The sequence below is a fragment of the Camellia sinensis genome, chromosome 14, assembly GCF_055761805.1.
Source record: "Camellia sinensis isolate YWXY chromosome 14, ASM5576180v1, whole genome shotgun sequence".
NCBI lineage: Eukaryota > Viridiplantae > Streptophyta > Magnoliopsida > Ericales > Theaceae > Camellia > Camellia sinensis.
In genome coordinates, this window is record NC_138974.1 from 41,412,433 (window position 1) to 41,436,765 (window position 24,333).

General features: G+C 39.6%; 1 pseudogene across 1 annotated transcript; it reads right to left on the bottom strand.

Annotated features, from left to right (window-relative positions):
- Positions 1 to 276: 276 nt before the first annotated feature.
- Positions 277 to 5,338, bottom strand: LOC114274208 (CDT1-like protein a, chloroplastic; annotated as a pseudogene). The gene is made up of 8 exons (XR_014350275.1): positions 5,253 to 5,338; positions 4,341 to 4,541; positions 4,020 to 4,139; positions 3,688 to 3,922; positions 2,255 to 3,008; positions 1,195 to 1,387; positions 1,020 to 1,109; positions 277 to 839 (listed from the first exon to the last, which is right to left on the bottom strand). The product of XR_014350275.1 is annotated as a CDT1-like protein a, chloroplastic (transcript).
- Between the last annotated feature and the right edge of the window lie 18,995 nt (positions 5,339 to 24,333).

Genomic DNA, 24,333 nt, shown 5'->3' on the forward strand with positions numbered 1-24,333 from the left:
CGATTTTCAAAAATGACGCTGTTTTGAAAATATTGTTTTTGCTCAAATTGCTACTGTTTTGCTGCTGTTTTGGTGTTGTTTTGATCCTGAAATTGGTGCTTTTTGGTAATAAAATTGGGGCTGTTTCTGTGCTAAAATTGGGGCTGTTTTTTTGCTGAAATTAGTACTATTTTTCTTCTTCTTCTTCTTTGTTTTTTTGATGAAATTAGTGCTATTTTTCTTTTCTTTTCTTTTTTTCCTTCTTTTTTTTCTTGCTGAATTTGCAGTTGAAATTAGTTTTGATTTTAGATTTTGATTTTAATTTTGGGTTTGATTTTTTTGGGCTCTTCTTCTTTTTCTTCTTCCTCTAATTTTTCAGATTGCCCAAGGGGAAGGAAGAAAAGGAAGCAAAGAGGGGGAAAAAAAACCAATTGGTTTTGATTTTAGATTTAGATTTAGATTTTTATTTTGAGTTTTGATTTTGATTTTTTTTTTTTTTTCTCAGATTAGATTTTGGGACTGTTTGATTTTTTGGGGCTCTTCTTCTTCTTCTTCTTTTTCTGTAATTTTTTAGATTGCCCAAGGGAAGGAAGAAGAGGAAGCAAGAGGGAAAGAAAAAAAAAAAAAAGGGTCAAAACGATGCGTTTCCGACAATCAAGCCATTCGGGGCAATCAGTTTTTGAGCTACCCAGCAGCTCCGGCCCAATTAACAGGTAACAACACCTTAGAAGCTAAAGACTTTAGAAACCCAGTGGCCAATTGTTGTTTCGCCCAGTCCACACAAAAGACTTAGCAACCCAGCTCACTTTGCTTCCACCAGTCTTGCACGCAACAACTCTGGGCTTGATATCTTATTGATGCTACAAAAGGACAAATGATCACATTAAACAACTCTGTGGAGTAGCTAAATATTAACAAACAAAGCAACAATTAGTTCAATAGTTCGGAACCAACCAAACACATTTCTTGTATATACTCTTTTCAATCATTTAAATGGAATTTAACACGTGAAACCTACAAAATATATATAAAAGGCTTACCATATGAGAAGATCTCCACTAGTACAGGCTTCTCATAAATCCATCCAGGAACTAGTTCCTGCAAAAGTTCAAGTTGCTCTTCAACTTCTCCTGTGAACACAAGACGAGTAATCTCAAACAGAGTTTCATGACATCAAAAGAGATTTATGTTTCTGATAATAAAATTGAGGATTACTTCTATCAACAATATCTAGGTGGCTGGCCATTATCTTGTGCATAAGCTCCTCTTTTGTTATAACAGAACTCTTGATTGACTGAAACAAGTAATGAATCGAGTCAAAGAGTTTAGGTAAGCTGGCAATCATCTGTTGGCGCCTCATCACTTGTGAGAAGGCTGGATCCTGCTGCTCTAATGCTTTCTCTCCAATCTGCAGAGAGAGAGAGAGAGTAAGAGGGATGTTAGGTAGTTCCTTATTTGAATCAATTATGCAACAAATGTAACCACAAGTCTTCCCATGTGAAACATAATTTGACAATGTTCCTCCCCAAACTAGGCATAAAAATACAAGAGCATGAGTGGAACGAGTAAATGGCCCCGTTTGGTAGAACTGTGGGAATGTGATTATAACTTATAGCTTAACAGGTTATAACTTATAACTATGAACATAAGCTGATTTTTGACTTATAAATTAAGCTTCTCCACCCCCACTCAAAGAATAAGTTGATTTTTGACTTACAAAAAGCTATAAGCTGTATTGTTAAGCTGAACCAAACACATCAAAATAGCTTAAATTAAGCTAAAAGCTGAAATAAGCTGGAAATAAACTCTACCAAACAGGGTCAATGTTGTTTTCATCGAAACACTTCCTCTTTAAAACGATAACATTAGGGCCAATCTTTATGCTACTACTACTACATTGTATATCAGGGAAATAGTTCCAGGACAAACTACAATTTTACCTCATCAGAAACTAATTTTGACAACCCTCCTAAATAAAGGAGAGTAGCTATCCTCTTTACTTGTTTTCTCAGTCAAAATTAGGCAGCCCGTGTGATTCTACTTTGTTAAATTGTAGCATCTTAAACATCAATTATAAAACACACCATTATAGTATTACACACTTTGCCTAGATCTCCAAGCCTGACTTTGTTATAAATGAGAAGTGAACAAAATCTATGCCTAGATATATCATATAAGATGGCTAATATATTCCATCAGCATGAATGAATTCCAAGACAAAGATACGCTGTGAAAAGGATTAAAGGGTAGGATAGCAAATCCATCGTGGGCTTACCGATTGCAGAAGATTCTCGGGAAGAATTTCAAAAATATCATTGCCAATGTCAACTGATACTCCTCCAGTGATATTGACTTCATCCTCCATCTTTGCATTTTCCACAGGGGTGTCAAATTTCGATGATCTGATACGAAGTGGCCGATTAACAGATTTGTTGGGTGAGCTGGTCGAATCATCGTCCGGGCTCATATAACACCTCTTTGGAGGTGGCAATGCAGGTGTGGCACTCATCAGCTTTACTGGAGTCAAAAAGTGTTTTGCAGGAGTTCCTTGTACAGTAGGAGTTTGCACAGAAGAACAGACTTCATTCTTCACGGAATTTATATCTTTCATGGCAGTTGCAGGTGAATGATACTGTGGTACACTTGCTTGAGAAGCCCCGAGTGAACAGTTTTGATGCGTGGTTGTTTTTAAAGAAAATTTACTAATGAATGGGGCAGCAGATGCACTGATTCGCTCATCATAGGAACTATGGTCAACCTGCAGCTCTGACACGGGGATCTGAAGGCTGAACAGACACTAATGATTGTTCTGGATTACTATGTACTGCTTCAATGCGTAAAACTTCTTTTGAAAAGCACTTTTGGAAAGATTGAGATAGATGGGACGCTGCTGCTGGCTGTGGTTCTTCAAGTGCATCAGTTAATGCCTCACCAATCAAGGATGAACTGGAGGCCTTGATTGTGCTTGTATGCAGACCTAGCTTTGACTGGTTGAATGGCTCTGGTAGCGTTCCCTCTGGAACTTCCCCCTGAATGCTAAGACACATTGTTAATTACACAAGCTATGCCAAAAAAAAATCAGGATGACAGTGCAAGCAAAACAAAAAGCAGATGATTATAGACAATAATATCTTTAGAAATACATCAGAGGCAAAATGCAGATATAGAATATAGACCAAATTGTTCTTAAAATGCAAAGCCAACTTCCTAGCTGGGGACAAGCATTCATACTTCTGGTTCAGACCATCACAAAGTCGCAGGACACCTCTCTAACTGGTCACCATGACACTAATACTGATAACTGAACTAGAGTTTTAATAGCATTCTACACAATTAAATAGTGTAGTGAAAATTGATTATGCTGAAATTTGGTAATGATGTACAGAATTAGGTTTTAAATTGTGAAATTGGCACCTTTCTGTGTAATTTAAGTCTCTGAAATTTATTCTTTGTTTGGGTTAATTGATGTTAGAAATTAGGATTTGAATTGCCAACCCAACAAAACCGACCACACCAAGCCTCCCACTACAAAACCAAAAGATTCAGTTATAGGTATAGTACGGTCAGTTTCATTACCATTTTATAGAAAACCAACATGTTCAGTATGGGGCCAATTTTGCTTTATAAACCGTCCGGACCAAACCAATTACACACTTACATACAGGTGCACGAAACCAATCTTAAAACTTCATAGAAAAATATGTATACCTCAGGATGGGCTTTAAAGAAATCCAATAGTCTACCGTGAAAGACCTTCCTCATGTGTGAATTCCCACTAGCCAATTTCAGCATGCCCTCATTCTTAATAGCATCAACATTCATAGTAACATGAAGATCAGGCTTCATACAACAAGTTCGCTCATCATGTACAAGTACCTTCTTTATCTCAATCACTTCAGGCAAAATAAACTTCAATTGTGCTAAATGACCATAGGAGAACCTCCTACAAAAATTAAATCATGACATTACAAATCTAATGAAAAGGATTAAAAAAAGAAATCCTCTGGCAATATAGAAGTTTGCATGTATCAAAATTTTACCTATCTGTCAAACACTATACTTTGGGGCAAATATTTGTAAATGTGGACATTGAGCCGCTCAACCTAAGCAGCCGAATCGAACTATCCAAGCTATTGAAGAACTTTCCCAATATCTCATACCTGAAAGTAATTCAACTCCACCATCAGCAATTGACTAAAAACATGCTCTGCATGCTTGTCCAGAAGATAAAAAATAAATAATAAATAATAAATAAATTCCCCTGGTTTCTTCTTCCCTAGCTACTACACAACATAACTGACAAAACCCGTAAATATTCACCAACGTTTTACGAAAAGTAATCAAACTTGCATAAAACATACTTTTCCGGAAGATTTACGTCATCAGAACCGGACTTTTCGTACTGATATGGCCGCTCTTGATCTGAAATCGGGAGCTCTGAAGCAACATCTCTCATTTCTTCCACCGACGCCGCAGTTCGGCGGTTCCGGACTCGACTCGGAGGGTTTGGTGGCTTCTCGGGGATCGGAAGGCGAGGACTTCGGGGCTGATGAATGCAGTATCTTCTTCGATTTGAAAGAATCAAAGGGTAACGAATCTGAAGACTCCATTACTTAGTTGAGATAACTAGGGTTTGCGGGATCTGAAAGAAACCTTCGTCACTTCGTCTCCTCCGGTACTTCACTGTTTGTTAGGGGTGTTTGGCAACTTAGGTTTACGCTTTTTTTTTTCTTTTTTTTTTTTGGTGCTAAATTTTTTTAAAAAAATAAATAAATAAAGTAGACTAAAATATTTAATAAAATAAAATATCACATTAAATATATAATTATTTTATTTTTTTATAAACATCATATCTAATTATTTAAAAAAAAAATCAAGGGGAATTGACCAGTAAATCACATTTTGTCATCTTGTAGATTACGTGGTCCTAATAGTTTTCTTTTAAACCGTTTAGTCCTTTGGATTGTTTGTTTACTATTTCGCCATTAAAGTGTTAATTTGGGTTTGTAGACTCGCGTGTATTTATGAGAAGGGGTGTGTGAGATTCACGTTGCAAAAAAAAGGTAATAGTACTCTTTTTGGACGGTGTGGGTTACAAGCTCGTGATGTGGAATGTGACATAACTCCGCACATCAACATCATCGGCAACGAAACAGACATATGCCAAAATACACATAAACAAAGCTCATCTGCAATTAGCAGCAATGGCGGCCAATCCATCAGTAGTAAACCCCTCACACGAAGAAAAAACAAGCATTTTGAAGTTGTTTAACGATTTCGAGATCAACTCCAAGGACTCATCAGTCACAACCATGCGTTTGAGCAGAATCTCCTCCAACCAAGGGTAAGCCCTAGCCATGACTACGATCCAAGGGTACACATACCCTCCCCAACCCTCGCGCAGTAGATTATAGCCTGCAAAATGAGGCTTCTCTTTGAGCTCCACAGATCTGATCTCCGGGAAGCGTCTGATCATGATGTCCAGAAATCACCGCCATGTCCATCAGAGTCCAGATGTGTGCTCCGAACCACCACCGCGACAGAAATGACGAACTGTCCGATATTCGAACCTGACAAGGCACGGTAGCAATCGAATTCCAGAACCGCCGTCTCGATTGAGTCTTCAGATCCACGTTGATGATTCTGAAGTACCGAGCTTCTTCTTTGTCTTCGCCGATGGTGGAGGAAGGTGGGATTTCGCAGAGGAAGAGAATGGCAGTGAGGCAGACGAGAAAGGGGACGATTGTGAGCATGAGAAGGAAAGTTAAAGGGTCAGAGGAGGACAGAGCTGTGCAGAGATCGGTTTGCGGAAGTTTCGAATGCAGGTCACCAGCACTATAGTGTTCAACCATGTTCAAAACATGAGATCCAAATTACCAAACGTGGATCAGCAAACGTATTCCACAAAATCTGCATTCAATCCCAATATACACCTCTATAGAAAAAACAAAAAATGGGGCAAACCTGTCCACACACATATCACATAAATTCAAAAAGGACCTGACTGTCCACAAAACATGCCAAACAGGACTTGTCAATCCAAAAGAATGAATGTGGGACCAAATGGAGTAATAGATTGGTAAATAGGACTTTCTGATAATTTTCCCAAAAATGAATCTATTTTTCAGACATAATTTTACCTCATTAAAATAGTCAAAAATTAAAATATTTTATTAAAATAACAACTTCCTTAACATCCACATTATATACAATTTAGAGAGAAGAATGGTGTACATATAATTTAGATATCATTTGAAAATATATTATTTTAATAATTTTTTAATTAAAATATAAGATAAAAAAATTTAATATATTTAGAATAACTTTTAATATTTTATAAAAAATATATAAAAAGTAAACAGAAAAAATACTTTTTAGTTTTTTAACATAAAATTAATTTTTTTTTATTTTTTTAATCACTATATAACTTTTAAATTAAAATATTAAATTACCAACGTTTAATTACAAAGCATAACCGTGCTGGACCCCCAGTGGGGGTGACCCCCAACACCCCCACTTCCATGTAGGGGCTGTGAGAGCAAGACTAAAAAATAAAAAATAAAAAAAAATTGAGCTAATCAAAAAACAGTGGCTTCCATGTAAGGGCTATGAAAGCAAGACTAAAAAAAATAAATAAATTTGAGCCAATAAAAAAACAGTGGGAGTGGTGGGGGTCACCCCCACTAGGGGTCCAAGGCATTTTTCTTGCAAAGCAAGGGGGCGGTGCGGTGCTGTCGAGGGAAAAAAATACGGGAACACGCAGAGGTAGAGCTATCCCAACTAGTAGAGTAATTATTTTATTAGTATTATTATTATTTTTTTTCCATCCATACATTCTATCTGAAAGGTCTTCAAGATCTGCTGCCGAGAGTTGATCGTAAAAATCATTCCCATTATCTGGTTCACTCCCTCATTGGTTATCTTGGTAATCTTCTCCCATTAGTGGTGACTCATGAGAGACGCTATGCTGATAATTAGGATACTGACTTTCATCGACGAATGTTTCTTTGCTGAAGGGATAACCTGGGATAGCTAGGTTACAGTATATCTTCTGATTTCTATCTTCGCAAACTAGATAACCATAATTTCTATTATATGCTAGTAGAGGATTATTAGCAAATTTCCTTCATTTACTGAGCTGATCTCTAAGTAAAAATTTTATGAATAGCTGTAACATGCCGGGGTACCCGCTCACGTTAAACAGTTCGGACTCTCGAGATCTCTTTAATCTAGCCTCACGAGTGCAATGTGAAACATAAATGAGAGTCCAGATTTGGAAACTTTTATTGAAAATCCATTTTATTACAATTTTGTCAAAAATGGATTGCATTATCAGATCTCAGAGTCGCCACCTAATATTTTGAGAAATTAGGAAACCCATAACTCGTGCCAAGGCCACTGTTCGTTGTAACCAAAGATGCTTGGCTCGGCACCTTAGGTATGAAAGGGGAAGGTCAATATTGAGCACTCCCGCTCACCAATCAAAGATCGGCCTCTACTAAATCATGATATGAATTTTATTTTCTTTATATGTTTATGTTCTGATTATTTAATAAATCCTCAAAATTTATTATGTGAAGCATACAAGTATAAACTAATTTTCTCAAATTGGAACAATTCAATTTCATATTTGTTTGTCGAAAGGGGTTTGAATTTACCACTTCTCAAAGTGGGCTTAAAGTTTGTGAATTTGCCACTACAAAGTAGGCTTAAAACATACAATCGTTGAATCCTTCCAATTCAAGCAATAAGCTTTCATCCACAGGCATTCATAGAGTTATATCACATAAGCAAATATTCTCATGGTAGAATGCTAACCATAGTAAGAAAAACATACACAAATGGGATGTTAAAGCATAACAACTCACATATTTACCGACATCCCGCGAACAGTTACAAAACAAAATTAGTAAAATATGCATGATTCTATATACAGAATCCTAATGCAATATATATACAAGAATGCTTCTAAAGATCTGACTTCTAAAATATGACATGTGAAACATTACAAAACATGCAATAGCGCACAAAACCATGTGATAATCAATTAAAGTACAAAGATGCAAATTTAGCCAGATCAAGATACATGAAACACGGATTCAACGCATGGATATGCATGGCATATTAAATATATGCATATGTACAGTTAAGAAAAGCGAGTAAAGAATGTGATAGAAAGAAACGGGGTGGGAGATTATTACAACACTTTAAATATTACAGATCTGAGGGAGATAAATAAAATAAAATCCTCACAAAAATTTAAAATAAAAATAAAATAAAGAACTTCATGTACTTTGGGGAAATAGACTGCCCCCAATTAATAACCCAACTTAATAACCCATTGGCACCTTCCACTTTTTTTCTCCACTGGAACTTGGACCCAACAAGTAAGCCCAAAAAATATGAAGCCCAGCGTTTTAAACCCCCGATCACTCATGAAGTCGACAATTAGCAAAAATTAATTTTCTTCAATCCAGTAGGCCTCAGCCCATGTAAACTCATCTCCAATAAAGGCTCCACCTAAGCCACTCAAAATTTTAAATTGATCAGAAACTTTAGGTGGGCATATATCCACACAAATATACATATAACAAATGGTATCCACTCATAACTCAGACATTATACATATAACATATCTATACTATATATTAAGCAAAAAGGGGTTTTTAACCCCAAGGCCTGTGAGAGTTTCAATATACCAATCTGAATTTTTTAAAATTTTTATTTTTTTTTAAAAAAAACTCAGCATTTATTGATTTGGTCAAAATCCCCTGATCAGCATTTATTAACTTTTTTTAATCCACATGTCTTTCTACATGCCTGCATTTATTGATTTGGTCAAAATCCTCTGATCAGCATTTAAAATCCCCTCAAACAAATAAATATAGATACAATCCGTGTATAGTTACTACAGTACCCTTTTCAACTTCTCCTATATACTATGGTTAGTAATAAGATTGTTAAATTATTTTTATAAAAAATCTTAAAAAACATAATTTGTATATTAAAAAAAATCTACAACAAATATAAATATTTATAATTATTCCGTGCGTAGTACGGGTGATAGGCTAGTATATAATTAAGGGAAATGGCAGACAACTTGGGGTGGGGAAAAAACCCATGCTCTTCTACGCACTGAACCTGCATGAACCATACATCATCACCTTTTTAAACTCACGCACATGGCATGTGCATGCGTATGGCATCAACTCTACATCAACTGAAGCTCACGCATTCGCACGACCGTGAGACACATCAACCCGGATTACACACCATAAATAACATCCCTCTACTTCAGAAAGAGGTTAAAACAAGCAAGGATCAATTCGGACACGGAGGGAGAAGAGGCAGCTCTGAACAGCCACCTCTTTCCCCCCTTTTTGTGTGCGTATGCTGTGTTGCTCTCCCAACCGAGAGTGTGAAAGAGAGAGAAAATTAGAGCCCTTCCTTTCAGCCTATATGTGCGTATCTTTTTTTGAGAGAGAGTGTATCCATGTGTGTATGTTGCAGCTCCGTCTGTGTGTGTGTGTGTTATGCTAGGGAAAATATGTGATTCCCCACAAGTAAATCAATTAATGGGAATAAAAACTAATGCGGAAAAATTAAATCAAAAACAACACAAGAATTTTGACGTGGTTCCCTCAATGTGAAGTACGTCCACGGGATCAAAATCTGATTCCACTATCAACCAAATAAGTTCCAAACGATTACAAACGAGACACGAATGGTCTCACAAAAAACACCCTTAGGTGAATTCCAAATAATCACAAATAAACAAAGAGGAAAGACCTTACCAAATAGATGAACCAAAATCTTCAGAACCAAAGTTGAAGAAGACCCAAAATAATAACCCAAATCAACTTCGAATCAAAGATAAACAAACTGCTACTCACAAAGCAAAGTCCACCAAACTGTTTACCCAAGTCCCGAAATCAATTTGGTGCTACATTGTTTCACCGAATTGAATTGTAGCCACTGCTATACACCGGAATGCACACAAAACAATATATATATATATATTGTTAGATCTTAGATTTGTTTCATCAAAATCTAGTTGTTATCAAATTGAATTAGGTCTCCAAAAATTAGATATAATATATTAAAATATATTATACCTAAACCAAGTCAAATTAAAATTCTTTAACAAACCAATTGGGTCCCACACTCCAATAAGGAGGCATACCCAATAATTCTCCCCCTACCGACTTAGGTGGAGATATCAACCATACCCCCCAAAGTTCGACACTTCAAATGTTTGTCCCTCGACAAAGTCTTTGTCAACATATCCGAAATATTATCACCTGTGTGAACCTTTTCGAGTTGTAACAATTTCGAATCTAACACATCACGAATCCAGTGGTATCTTATATCAATGTGTTTCGATCTCGAATGAAAAGTAGAATTTTTACTCAAGTGAATAGCACTTTGACTATCACAATAAAGCATATACTTTTCTTGCTTTAAACCCAACTCTTGCAAAAATTTCTTCAACCATAACTCTTCTTTGCAAGCTTCCGTAATGGCAATAAATTCAGCTTCGGTAGTTGAGAGAGCAACACATTTTTGTAATTTAGATTGCTATGCCACAGCTCCCCTTGAAAAAGTCATCAAATACCCTGAAGTAGATTTCTTAGAATCAACATCACTGGCCATGTCAGAATCTGTGAACCCATCAAGCATCGGCTTACCATCCCAAAACACAAACACACCTTCGAAGTTCCTCGAAGATACCTCAGAATCCATTTTACCGCTGCCCAATGTTCTTTACTTGGATCAGAGAGAAAACGACTCACCACACCAACGGCATGAGCAATATCCGGCCTTGTACAAACCATAGCGTACATCAAAGAACCAACTGCTGAAGTATAAGGAACTTTCAACATCTCTTCCTTGTCTTTCTCACTTGTAGGACATTGATTCGAACTAAGCTTGAAGTGACCCGCAAGTGGACAACCAACCGGCTTTGCTTTATTCATGTTGAACCTCTCAAGAACTTTCTAAATGTAGCTTTCTTGAGACAACCAAATCAACCCCTCATTTCGATCACGAATAATTTTCATACCAAGTATTTGCTTTGCCGGTCCCAAATCTTTCATAGCAAAAGATTTACTCAACTCTAACTTCAACTTGTTAATCATGGTAGAATCTTGACCCACAATTAACATGTCATCAACATAAAGCAAAAGAATAATAAATTTACCATTCGGAAAATTTTTCACAAACATACAATGGTCCAAAGTGATTTTAGAAAAACCATTATTCATCATGAAAGAGTCAAATTTTTTGTACCATTGCCGCGGGGCTTGCTTGAGGCCATACAAACTTTTTTTCAATTTGCAAACAAATTTCTCTTTCCCTTTCTCTACAAAACCTTCCGGTTGCTCCATATAAATTTCTTCTTCAAGGTCACCATGAAGAAATGCGGTCTTCACATCAAGTTGCTCAACTTCAAGGTTCATACTTGCAGTCATGCCAAGTACAACCCGAATAGAAGACATCTTTACAATCGGTGAGAAAATCTCGTCAAAGTCAATACCTTTCTTTTACCCAAAACCTTTCACAACAAGACGTGCCTTGTACCTCAGATTCTTGCCATCATTCTTTAATTTGAAAACCCACTTATTTTTCAAAATTTTCCTCCCTTTAGGCAACTTTACTAAATCATAAGTCTGGTTTTCAAGCAAGGAATTCATCTCCTCGTCCATGGCCTTTTTCCAATCACCTTTTTTTGCATGCTCAATTGCTTCTTGGTAGCTCTTAGGCTCTCCTTGATCGGAAATCAACACAAATTCATTGGGAGGATACTTTCTTGAAGGTTGTCGGTCCCTTGTAGATTTCCTCAACTCAAGTTGTGGTGGCGGTTCTTGAGTTGGATGCTCTTCCTCAATTTCTGGCTCAACTTCATTAGGATTGGCATCATCCTCTACATCTTCAATAGGTGGCTGCACATCTCCCCCATTTTCATCATCAACTGAAGATAAAGGAGATAGATCCATGTCAATGAGATCACTAGTTTTTGGCTCCGGTTGATCACCTTTGCCAAAGTCTTCAATTGTTTGGTCTTCAAGAAACATAACATCACGGCTTTGAATGACTTTCTCGTCGACCGGATCCCACAATCTATACCCAAACTCATCACGTCCATAGCCAAGAAAAATACATTGTCTTGACTTACTATCAAGCTTGGACCTCTCATCTTTTAGAATGTGAACAAAAGCTCGGCAACCAAACACTCTCAAGTGCTCATAAGACACATCTTTACTGGTCCAAACTCTTTCTGGAACATCACCATTCAAAGGAAAGGAAGGAGACAAATTGATCACGTCAACCGCTGTCTTCAATGCCTCATCCCAAAAGGATCTTGGCAATTTAGCTTGTGAAAGCAAACACCTTGTTCTTTCCACAATGGTGCGGTTCATCCTCTCGGCAACCCCATTTTGTTGAGGAGTCTTCTTAACTGTCTTTTGGTGCCGAATACCTTGGCTGCGACAATACTCATCAAATGGCCCAATGTATTTACAACCATTGTCTGATCGGATGCACTTCAATTTCTACCATGTTTCTCTTTCAACCATGGCCTGAAAATGCTTAAATACTTCTAGAACTTGATCTTTAGTTTTTAGTAGAAAAACCTAAACTTTCCTTGAATAATCATCAATGAAAGTAACAAAATAAAGTGCACCACCATGTGTTCCAACTTTTAAAGGACCACAAACATCTAAATGAATCAACTCCAAAACATTTTCTTTGCTAGAAGTAACATTTTTATGAAAAGAAACTCTATGTTGTTTACCCGCCAAACAATGAACACAAGTTTTAAGATGTGTACCTTTCAAACCGGGTAGAAGCTCTTTCTTGAACAATACTTGCAGCCCCTTTTCACTCATGTGGCCAAGCCGCTTATGCCACAATTCGGTAGAAGTATCATCTTCAAGTGCATTGACAACACCTTTACAAATTTTTCCTTGCATCGAATAAAGTGTATGAGTCTTCTTGCACTTAGCCACCACCAAAGAACTCTTTATGAGCTTCCATATTCCATCACCAAATTTATTGTTGAAGCCTTCATCATCTAGCTTCCCAGTAGAGATCAAATTGAGGCGAATGTCGGGAATAGCCTCACATCTTTAAGCAACAATTTGCAGCCCAAATTTGTTTCCAAGTAAACATCACCCATGCCAATAATCTTGGACAAACCTTCATTACCTATTCGAACAGAACCATAATCTCCTGCAGTGTAGGTAGTAAAGAAATCAACTCGAGAAGTCACATGAAAAGAAGCACCGGAATCAATCACCCAATTGCTCTCTTGGCCCACAAAATTGATACAATCATCTTCACAAACGACCATGAGACCATTGGTAGTAACTGCCGTTGTGTCTTCTTGCTTCTTATCCACACTTTTGTCACGCCTTTTCTCTTTGTTCTTGAGTTTTCGGCATTCCCGCTTCATGTACCCTTTCTCATGGCAATAATAGCACTCAATGTCTTTCTTTGAAAAAGAACCATCTTTTGATTTGTCACGGCTTTGATCACGACCATGAGGAGTCTTACTCCTCCCCCTTGTTTTACTTCGGCCTCTCACAACAAATGTTTCTGAATGAAAGGAACCTGCTGATTTTCTTCTAGTTTCTTCATTCAACAAGTTACTAGTGACTTGGCCCATTGTGAAAACTTCATCAGGTGCCGAATTACTAACCGTCACAACCAAAGTCTCCCAACCTTCAGGTAAAGAACTAAGTAGCATCAAAGCCTGCAACTCATCATCAAAAACAATTTTCATAGAAGCAAGTTGGTTAACAATACTCTTTATTTCATTCAGATGTTCCGGAATAGGGTTGCCCTCTTTATATTTTAAATTAACCAACTTACGAAACATAAAAGCTTTATTTGTGGCTGATTTCGTATCATAAAGGCCTTCTAATTTTTTTCATAAATCATGTGCCGAAATTTCAGTAGCAACATGATGAAACACACTATCATCAATCCATTGGCGGATAACACCAACGGCTTTTCGATTAAGCTTATTTCATTCATCATCTTTCATACCTTCGGGTTTGCCACTATCACCCTCAATGGGTCCATACAAATCTTTACAAAATAATAGGTCCTTCATTTTAGTTTTCCAAGTTACCCAATTGCTTCCATTGAAGCTAGACATACGACCCACATTCTCCTCCATTGATTTACACAAATAAATAGACCCAAATAAATCGTAAGCTCTGATACCAGTTGTTAGGGAAAATATGTGATTCCCCACAAGTAAATCAATCAATGGGAATAAAAACTAATGCGGAAAAATTAAATCAAAAGCAACACAAGAATTTTTACGTGGTTCCCTTAATGTGAGGTACGTCCACGGGATCGAAATCCGATTCCACTATCAACCACATAAGTTCCAAACGATTACAAACGAGACACGAATGGTCTCACAAAAAACACCCTTAGGTGAATTCCAAATAATCACAAATAAACAAAGAGGAAAGACCTCACCAAATAGATGAACCAAAATCTTCAGAACCAAAATTGAAGAAGACCCAAAATAATAACCCAAATCAACTTCGAATCAAAAATAAACAAACTGCTACTCACAAAGCAAAGTCCACCAAACTGTTTACCCAAGTCCCGAAATCAATTTGGTGCTACACTGTTTGACCGAATTGAATTGTAGCCACTGCTCTACACCGGAATGCACACAAAACAATATATATATATATATATATATCTTGTTAGATCTTAGATTTGTTTCATCAAAATCTAGTTGTTATCAAATTGAATTAGGTCTCAAAAAATTAGATATAATATATTAAAATATATTATACCTAAACCAAGTCAAATTAAAATTCTTTAACAAACCAATTGGGTCCCACACTCTAATAAGGAGGTATACCCAATATAGATAGAACCAGAGGGAGGGATAGGTGCCTCGTGTGTGTGTGCTGTGTGTGTGCGTGTCTTCTGTGTATCAGTGTGTGTGTGTGTTTAGAGATAGATAGAACCAGACAGAGAGAGAGATGCCTCGTGTGTGTGTATGTGCTGAGTGTATCAGTGTGTTAGAGCAGAGGTGGCAGTGTGTGTGTGGTGTCCCCGTGTGATCCTCTCTCTGCGTGTGTTTTCTTTTCCGCCCTTTAGATCACATTCTCTCTCTCCAACTCGAGAGAGAGAGAGAGAGGGATGAGATGGGTTCGTCCCTTTGCTCAGCAGATTCCTTTGCATCATCAGACCATTTTGCTCTCAGGGCACTTCGGTGAGGTGAATCACCACCAGAATTTGAAACTTTATTTTCTGTGGCCCTCTAGAGAGAGAGAGCTCAATGCATATGTGTGTTTTCTTGCCCAGATCAGTGCCTTCTGCCCACGCACACCGAAAGAGAGAGAGATCGTGTATCTTTTTTTTTATTATCCCCCAGAGAGAGAGAGATCGTCCACCTAAAACCAGAGAGACCCTGTAGACACCCCATTTTTGACCGACCTTGAGACTCAGACGTCACCGATTGAGCACTCGGTGATGGTGCATTTTGTGCTTGTTCAGAAGTTTCAGAGTCTCGGCTGCGAGCCTTGCCTCCGAACTTCCGGACTCTTTCATGCTTTACCTCGGTTTGCGAACTAGGCTCTGTTTTCTCTGTTTTCTCTTTCCGAAGGGAGGGAGAGGTCTCGTAGATCATTTCTCAGTGGCCGTAGGCTACGTTTCGTGGTCGTAGGCCATTTTGCCCGTTTGGAGTACGGTTTCCGATTTTTCGGAGCCGTTGGCCGTGTGCCTCGGTTCGGGACCGTTTAACCACCTCCGTTTGCTCCAGTTTTTGGCATGCATATTATTTACTCCCTTTTTAGGGACACTGCGGTCTGAAAAACCAACTTCGTGGTCAAACACTATTTCCGGTGCCTAACAGTCAGTTTTCGGGGCCTCGGGCTGCGTGTTTCGGCCCCCGAATCTTCATTTTGCATCGGTTTGAGTTCATTTTTGGCAGGGACCTCTGTTTCATTGTTAGGAAGGTCGTAGAAAGGTGGGAGGTCAGTAATTGTTCTGACAACCAGTTTTATTCATCCATCGCCCTCCGTCGCCTGTTTTTCTCACTTGAAAGCCAATGTTGACCACCCTAAGGCCACTTTTTCTTGCCCCAAACCACATATTTGTGTTGTACACACCTGGGAGGCCACCAATATCACATGGCCGGCCAGTAATTGTGTGTGACCCTTTTGAACCCCTCCTAAAAGTGGTCTTTTCTCTCTCTTGGTTCACTTTCTCCAGTTTTTGACCACATGGTTGTGTTGTGCACACATGGGAGACCACCAATCTGGGGTGGCCGGCCACTAATACTTCTTGAGATTTTTGACCCTTGGCCGGCCGGCCATGGGGAGGGCCGGCCGGCCACCTGCAACTTAGATACCCGGCCGGCCATGATCCCCACCTCTGGTACATCACAAATATGTATTCTGTTTCCTCACAGATTCTGTATCTGGGGGGGAAATTTTTGGGGGGGAAACTTGAATTTGAATCTCTCCCCCTTTTTCTCCACTCTTGTGCCTATATACCAGCACCTCCAGCTACATTTCAAAGGGTTAGAAATTTTGGTTTGGAGCTCTTGCATTGCATCTCTCTCTCTCTCTACACTCCAACCCTCAAAACCTCCCAAACCCTACACCATTTCTACACCACCACCTAGCACCACACCACCACCATCCATTCCAGCCACTTGGAGCTGTTTTCCAGAGCTAAGGAGCCACCAAACTTGGTCCAAGAGTTGTCAAAGCATTGGTCTTCAAGGGTAAGTCTTCTATCCCTCTCTTTGGCCCTATTTTTGCTCAAAATATTAGCTCCTCTTGATTGCATATTTGGGCTCCGACCCTAACTGAAAATAGCATTATTTTGAGCTCCTTTTCATGTTTGTTTAAGGGCCTATCCCTGTTTGAGGCTTCCTTTTTACACTTGCTTCTTTACCTTTCTTGTATGCCTCTTTCTTGCATAGTATTTTAGGCCTATTTGTAAACTGTTTTGAGCTTAGTTATAAACTGTAAAGTGGATTATTTTGAGCCCTTATTCAAAATTGTTGAAGGGATCTTCACTGTTTGAGGCTTCCTTTTGTCACTTGCCTCTTTATCATTCTTTTGGCCTTATTTTTGCATGTTTTGTTAGACCCTTGTGCTTGTATTTTTGGGCTCTGGTCCAAACTGTAAATAGCCTTATTTTGACCCCTTCTTCATGTTTGATCAAGGGACTTTTACTGTTTGAAGCTCCCTTTTTGCTTTTTGTGTTTAAACCTCTTTTTAGGCCTTATTTTGCATAGTATTTTAAGCTTGCACGTGCATTATTTTGGGTTTAGTCACTAACTATAAAACATCATGTTTTGGGCCCCTCTTCAACTTTGTTGAGGGTCCTCCTCTATTTGAGGCCAGAAACCATCACTTGCTTCTTTGTCTCCCTTTTGGCCCATTTCTTGCACAATGTTTTAGGCCTGTTTGTGTTTAGATCCGTGGCTTGTTGAAAACTGTAAAGTGATTCATTTTGAGCCCCTCTTAAACTTTGTTGAAGGGCTCTTGGCCATTTGGGGCCAGCAGCTGCTACTTGCTTCATTACCTCTCTTACGGGGCCATTTTTGCATGCTAGCTTAGTCCTATTTGTGTCCATTATTTGGCCTTACTTAAAACTGTAAATATGCTTGTTTTGGGACTGTCTTGATTCTGTATTCACACTTCATGTTCAAATAATGCATGCTTTGCATAGCCATAGGTCATTCCATGTACCTAATTTCATGTTTCGGGTCTCATTCCATGCATCGGGTACCATGTTTCCATGTTTCAGGACCATTTTGCATCATATTTTGGTACTGAAATTTGCATGTTTGCATATCATGTTTCATACCTTGCCATGCTTTGTTAGAATGGCATTTGTGCCTTAGGTTCGGTCCTCGGTACGTGTGCACACATCTCGAGTGTCTCATTTTCATCTAATGGCCTCTTATGTGAGTGTGGCTGAGGTCCACTTATGTTGGTGTAAGCCCATATTGCATTGTGTATGCCATTTCATTTCATAGCATTGTGTATGTTAGGTTGTATGTTAGCGCATTGTGTATGCCATGTTATCTCGTGCATCGTGTATGCCATTTCATAGCATTGTGTATGTTAGGTTGTAGCTTAGTTGCATTTCATGCATATTGCATCGTGCTTGGGATAGGAGTTAGCCCGAGCACAGGAAACGAGAGACGTTTCGTACTTCGAGTGACGGAACGTGTCTCAATTCCCAGTCACCGACACTCCGGATTATCCATGATGGAGTTTAGGTTTTGTTGTGTTTATATGTGCATTCATTTCATATTGAGTCGTGCAATTCGACTCCTCGGCCATCATGCATCAATATGCGTGATTGGTGGTACGAGGATCGAGACATGCATACATTTGTGAAAATACATTGCCATGCCCTTTTCCTGCTCTCTGTTGTAGCAAATCAAGAATCAGTAGCTTTCCAAAGGCCTTGCACAGCATTCCGGCATCAATCGCAAACAGAGGCTAATTGGGGCATCGTAGTGGATTTCCGTGCCAAGCAACCCGAGCATGCATCATCCATCATTCGGAACAGAGTCGAGGCAGTCCCTAGCTTGCATGCTAGTTTACCGCTTTCCTAGTTAAATTTGTTATTTAATTTGGATTCTGTACATATTTGGACTGTATTATTTATTTGGACTGTACTATTTATTTGGGACTGTATATTATTTTATTCGGACCCTCTGCGCGAGGGCAATGTTGTAATAAGTGTGCGTGTGTGTGATGTATGTCTTCCAACCCCACGTCTTTCTTCCTTTTATTTACCCGCTTATGATGGTTAGATTAGGGCAAGTTTCAATTAGCATACAGTATGATAGCATGTTTGCATTCATTCATCTGTTTTGCATGCACCAGGCTCGGCGCATCATACTAACTACATTGTATTTTCAATTCCAAGTTGAATACATGTTAGCTGTAGCATTTCATATGCCATGTTTAGAATAGCCGAGCCTGCTATAGTTGCATGTTTGCATGTGTTGCATTAGGCATTTCCGTATAATTAGGATCATACATGGATTTCTAATTAGCTTCTGTTTTGGCTTGGAGTACTCGGTAAGTTTTATGCTTTAGCATCCTTGCATGCGTGTGAGTGACTGCCATGAATAGCATGCTTACCATGAGGCTATATGCTTATGTGATATAACTGCCTGAATGCCTGTGGGTGAAGGTTGGGTTATTTGAATTGGAGCAATTCATCAAATGTGTGTTCTAAGCCCACTAAATAGTGGCAAAATCATGTTTTCTAAGCCCACCTGAGGGTGGCAAATCCACGTCTTAGCCTACTTGCGAATAGCACCATCAAACCATTTTCAAACAAACAAACATGAAATGTTTTGTTCCAATTCAGGCGATCCAGTCTATACTTGTATGCTGTGCGCATCACATAGTAAATCTAGGCTAATAACCGGAATAAGAACGCATAATGTTTTCAAAAATAGATATCATGGTTAGTAGAGGCCGATCTTTGATCGGGCGAGCGGGGGTGCTCACAAAGTGACCTTCCCCAATCGTACCCAAGTTCCCGAGCCGAGACAACTTTGGTGATGACGGACACGTGGCCTTAGGCAAACGAGTCAGGGTTTCCTAAATTTCCCCAAAATAAAATATTTAGGTGGCGACTTTGTATCTGGCAAAGCAGTCCATGTTTGGCACTTCTTTCAAAATCTGTTTTCTCAAAACGATTTGCCGAATTTGGACTCTTTGGTTCAGATTTAGAACCGTGACAAATTGAGAGTCCGAACTGTAGTGAGCCCAATATCGAACGGAACGGGGGACTCATCCCTCTCGGGGCGTTTAGGGACGTCTATAGACCCCCAGGTTGATATGTTGTGTGTCTTTTATGTATTATTCTTTTTTACCCCTGCTCTCCTCTCTTTTTAATATTCTCCACATTCTCACTTGCTCTCATCTCTTTTCAATATTCTCCACCTACCTTTGAATCCCACTCCCACCGAATTTAACATCTCTATCTTCCTCTCATTTTCTTTTTTTAATTTCAGATTGTCTCCTTTTGAAATAATACACCACCCACTCCCTCGTTTTTGAAACTCCTCTCTCTGTCGAGAGACCCACCCAAACCTTTCTCTCTCTTATTATTTTTTTTGTACACCTGTGTGTCTCCCCTTTCTTCATAACACCACCCACTCCTCATTTTTTTATATTCCTTCACGAGAGAGAGCCAGCTTTTTGGAACCTTTTCTTCTTTTTTTTTCTTTTACTCACCAGCTGTAACAAGCCCGCGGGGGACCTCGCTACAGCTCGGACTCGATTTTGTAGTCACGGTTCTAAGTCTGAACCAAAGAGTCCAAATCCGGCAAATCGTTTTGAGAAAAAACAGATTTTTGAAAGAAGTGCCAAACATGGACTGCTTTGCCAGATACAGAGTCGCCACCTAAATATTTTATTTTGGGAAATTTAGGAAACCCTGACTCGGTGCCAAAAGGCCACGTGTCCGTCATCACCAAAGTTGCCTCGGCTCAGGAACTTGGGTACGATTGGGGAAGGTCACTTCGTGAGCACCCCCGCTCGCCCGATCAAAGATCGGCCTCTACTAACCGTGATATCTATTTTTGAAAACTTTGTGTGTTCTTATTCCGGTTATTAGCCTAGGTTACTATGTGATGCACACAGCATATAAGTATAGACTGGATCGCCCGAATTGGAACAAAACATTTCATGCTTGTTTATTTGAAAGATGATTTGCTACTCGCAAGTAGGCTTAAAATGCAGATTTTACCACCCGCAGGTGGGTTTAGAAAAGATGGTTTTGCCACTATCTAGTGGGCTTAAAACAAACAGTCGATGATTTATTCCAATCTAAACAACTCAACCTTCACCCACAGGCATTCAGGCAGATATATCACATAAGCACATAGCCTCATGGTAAGCATGCTATTCATGGCAGTCACTCACACGCATGCGAGGATGCTAAAGCATAGAACTTACCGAGTACTCCAAGCCAAAATAGGAACTACATTAGAAATCATGCATGATCCTAAGTATACAAAAATGCTTAATGCAACACATGCAAAATGCAACTATAGTAGGCTCGGCTATTCTAAGATGGCATATGAAATGCTACAACTAACATGTATTCAACTTGGAATTGAAAATACAATGCAGTTAGTATGATGCGCCGAGCCCGGTGCATGCAAAACAGATGAATGATGCAAACATGCTGTCATACTGTATGCTAATTTAAACATGCCCTAATCTAACCATCATAAGCGGATAAATAAAAGGGAGAAAGACGTGGGGTTGGAAGACATACATCACACTCACGCACACTTATTACAGTTGTGCCCTCACTCGGAGGGTCCGAATAAATAATACAGTCCAAATATTACAGTCCCCAAAATAAAAGAATATTAAAGTCCAAAATATTACAGAATTCTAATTAATTAATGAATTAACTAGAAAGCAAATAAACTGGCGTGCAAGCCAGGGACTGCCTTGCTTCTGGTGGATGATGCATGTCCGGACTGTCTTGCGCGGAAATCCACCGGAATGCCCCGATTAGCCTCTGTTTACACCTGTTCTTGAAATGCGTGCCAAGTTCCAAAAAGTTGCTGATTCCTCGTTTTGCTGCAATAGAGAGCAGAAAAGGGGCATAGCAATGTATTTGCACAAATATATGCATGTCTCGATCCTCGTGCCACCAATCACGCATACCGAGGCATGATGGCCGAGGAGTCGAAATGCACAACTCAATATAGGATGAATGCACATGAAACTACAGCTAAAACCTAACTCCATCATGGATAATCCGGAGTGTCGGTGACTGGGGAATTGAGACACATTCCGTCACTCGGAGTACGAAATGTACCTCGTTTCCCGTGCCCGGGCTAACTCTTATTCCGGACACGATGCAATATGCATGATATGCATGAAATGCAACTAAGATACAATCCTAACATACTCAATGCTATGAAAATGAGATGCCTCGAAATGCGTTCACACGGGCATGCAAACCGAGAAAATGATATGTCTCGAAATGCGTGCACGCAGGCACGCAAACCGAGAAAATGATATGTCTCGAAATGCGTGCACGCGGGCACGCAAATCGAGAAAATGATATGTCTCGAAATGCATGCACGCGGGCACGCAAACCGAGGCGATGATATGTCTCGAAATGCATGCACGCGGGCACGCAAACCGAGGCGATGGCGGAATACAATGTAATGACATGAAAACATGATGTGGGCTTATACCAACATGAGTGAGCCTCAGCCACACTCACATGGGATGCCGGTAGATAAAAATAGGGTGCCCCGAAATGCGTGCACACGGGCACGCAAACCGAGGCAATGATGGAATGCTATGAAATGACATGGAAATGACAAGTGGGCTTATACCAACATGAGTGAACCTCAGCCACACTCACATCGGATGCCGGCGGATAAAAATGAGGTGCCTCGAAATGCGTGCACACGGGCACGCAAACCGAGGCAATGCTAAAATGTGATGAAATGACATGGAAATGACAAGTGGGCTTATACCAACATGAGAGAGCCTCAGCCGCACTCACATGAGATGCCGATGGCAAAAAATGAGGTGCCTCGAAATGCGTGCACACGGGCACGCAAACCGAGGCAATGCATACGCAATGCAAATGACATGGAAAATGACAAATGGACTTATACTAACATGAGAGAGCCTCAGCCGCACTCACATGAGATGCCGACGGATAAAAACGGAGTGCCTCGAAATGCGTGCACACGGGCACGCAAACCGAGGCAATGATGAAATGTGATGAAATGTGGCAAAAATGATATGCAAGCATGCCAATGGAATTTCAGCACTAAAATATGGGGGAAAACAGTCCCGAAATGAGGCGAAATGACATGAAATGCAAGGAAATGTCCCGAAATGCAACATTAGGCACCCGAAATGACCTATAGCTATGCCAAACATGCACAATATGGATATGCAATGCAAAGACAGAAGCTAGACAGTCCCAAAAGATGCACTTTTACAGTTATAAACATGGCCAAACAGCAAGCATAGGTAGGGGAAAAATAGCATGCAAGAATAGGGGCCAAAAGAGGGGTAATGAAGCAAGTGGTATAAGAAAAACCCAAACTGAAACATTTCCTTCTACAACACTGAAGATGGACCAAAAATATGAACATTTACAGTATATGGCAGCCTCAAAATCAGTATACAAACATGCTAAAAATATGATGCAAAATGAGGCTCAAAAGGTGCTAAAACATGAAGTATACAAAATAATCACCAAACAGAAAAAAAGTGTGAATGAAACATGAAGTATAGGCCAAAACAAGGCCACTTTCAGTTCGGACCAAGGTCCAAAAACAGAAGCAAAGAGGGCTACTAATTTATGCAAAAATGGGGCCAAATAAGGGATATAACTACAAGTGACACATAGAGACACCAAACAATGTTGAGCCCTTCTCCAATGTTGAAGAGGGGCTCAAAATAAGCCTTATATCAGTTTACAACATGCTCGAAAATAAATTGCTCATGGGTCAAAAATAGCATGCAAAACTATGACATACAAGATGGTCAATGAAGCAAGTGTATCATGGAGGGCTCAAACAGGGTTGAGCCCTTAATGAGAAGTGAAGATGAGCTCAAAAGATGGCCCTTTTCAGTTAGGGCCGGAGCTTGAAACAAAAAGGAAGTGAGGCTTAGAAATGGATCAAGAAAAAGGGTCAAAAGGGTAAAAGTGTAACTTACCCTTGAAGATTCGAATTTTTGTTGCTTCTTGGATGGATTTGCAGCTTCTTTAGCCTTCAAGAATCCCTCCTTGCTGCTGGAAATGAGATGGTGGTGGTAGAGCTTGGTGGTGTAGAAGGAATGAAGGTTATGGACTTAGGGTTTTTTGAAGAATTGAAGAAGAAGAAGATGGAGGTGGCTATGGAGCTTTGAAGAAAAGTTTTTCTAACCCCTCTAATGCATGTTGGTAGCTGGTTATATGGACCAAAAAAAGGGTGTAAAGGTGGGGCATAAAGGAGAGCAAAATTCCCCCAAAAGGGTCCCCCCGGATGTAGATATTTTTGGGAGAAAACCAAGGCACAGCTGGAATGCACTCAACCTGAAGAAGCAGGCCGGCCTATCACTTTTGTTGCAGGTGGCCGGCCGGCCACTTAACATAGCCGGCCGGCTAGGTCAAAGAAAAAAAACGGCCGGCCGGCCAGAAAAAATGGCCGGTCACCCCCTAGGATGAAGCCCCAGAAGTTAGCTTTCCAATGGCGCAAACCTTGCATTAAAATTCCTCCTGTAGAAAACGTTATGCCCTTTTCCGTGAAGCCGCGCAGATTCAGTCCAAGCGGACTTCAACCAACCACATCTC